Raw genomic sequence first — 1330 nt, forward strand, 5'->3', positions numbered from 1 at the left:
GTAAACTGTTGCTTTCTCTTGTTTTCTCCCCAGATGAGTGCAGAGTTTCTGGACCACAACTGAGAAGTTCCTTCACTCAATTCATGCCTTCTTCATCCCGTACTCACTGTATACTCATAGGATTGTATGTTATGGAAAAATGTAATAAAAAAGCAAGTAATATTGCTAGTATGTTTTATGTCAAATAAGCTCTGAAAAAGTCATACAAAATGTAAAAAAGTGTTATTACATTGTTATTACATTGTTATTACATTGTTATAAACATGTTTTATGCCAACAATCACTGAAAAAGGCATACAAAGTGTTATTACATTGTTATTACATAGTTATTACACACAATACTGGCCGTAAAAGTGCCAGAAAAATTATTTTTTCGTCCATAAAAAAAAAAATTCTGATTTTTTTAAAATTCTGATTCATTCCTGTCGCTGCTGAGCCCTGGCTTTCCTACTGTGTTCTGGTCTAGACCTGTCCTACTCTATTGTCTCCCTTTCGCTAAGATGCCCTACTCTGGTCTAGACCTGTCTTTAAGATGCCCTACTCTGGTCTAGACCTGTCTCTAAGATGCCCTACCCTGGTCTAGACCTTCCTCTAAGATGCCCTACTCTGGTCTAGACCTGTCTCTGAGTTCTATTATTCTGAGTCCTGCCTGTCCTTGTCTAAATCCTGTCCTAACCTCTCCTAACCTGCACTGCCTTTCCTGACCTCTCTTTCCTGTCTAAGTGTTTGCACATACACTGGCAACGAGCCGGTCTTGAACACTCGACCCTGGGCGCCTAAGAGTCGAGCACAAACCAACTGTGCTACCAACGCAAGTACGCATGGGAAGGTTCTCTGGGTGGATTTGTCTTTGTCTTTGTGGGTTTAAAGCTAAAAAATAAGTGGTCCATTCCTTTGTTGGAACCCATAAACTTAGTGTGTTTGGATCATTGCCCCACTTCACTGAGTTATCAGATCTGATATAAACTGCAATCTAAGAGACTTGAACACACAACCTTCTGAATATAAGGCACATCATTTATCACACAGAGCTACATGGCGATGAGAGCAAACAGGTTGGAGGTTGTATTTGATGTCCACATCACCGAGGAAAGACATTTCAAAAAGTGTTGACAGAGACGGGATTCGATCCTTCAACCTTCAGGTTTTCAGTCAGTAACTTATCCTGGTGAGCTATTTATCGGGATGGAAATTTTTTTTTCTCCCTATCATTTGTTCTTCAGACTGCCACACTCTAGTCACACAGGGGAGACAGGGGTGTATATGCTAGATCGGATCCACTAGACGTGTCGATGTCAATGGACGTACCTGCCTCATATTGCCTCTGATT

The sequence above is a fragment of the Etheostoma cragini genome, chromosome 24 (assembly GCF_013103735.1).
Source record: "Etheostoma cragini isolate CJK2018 chromosome 24, CSU_Ecrag_1.0, whole genome shotgun sequence".
NCBI lineage: Eukaryota > Metazoa > Chordata > Actinopteri > Perciformes > Percidae > Etheostoma > Etheostoma cragini.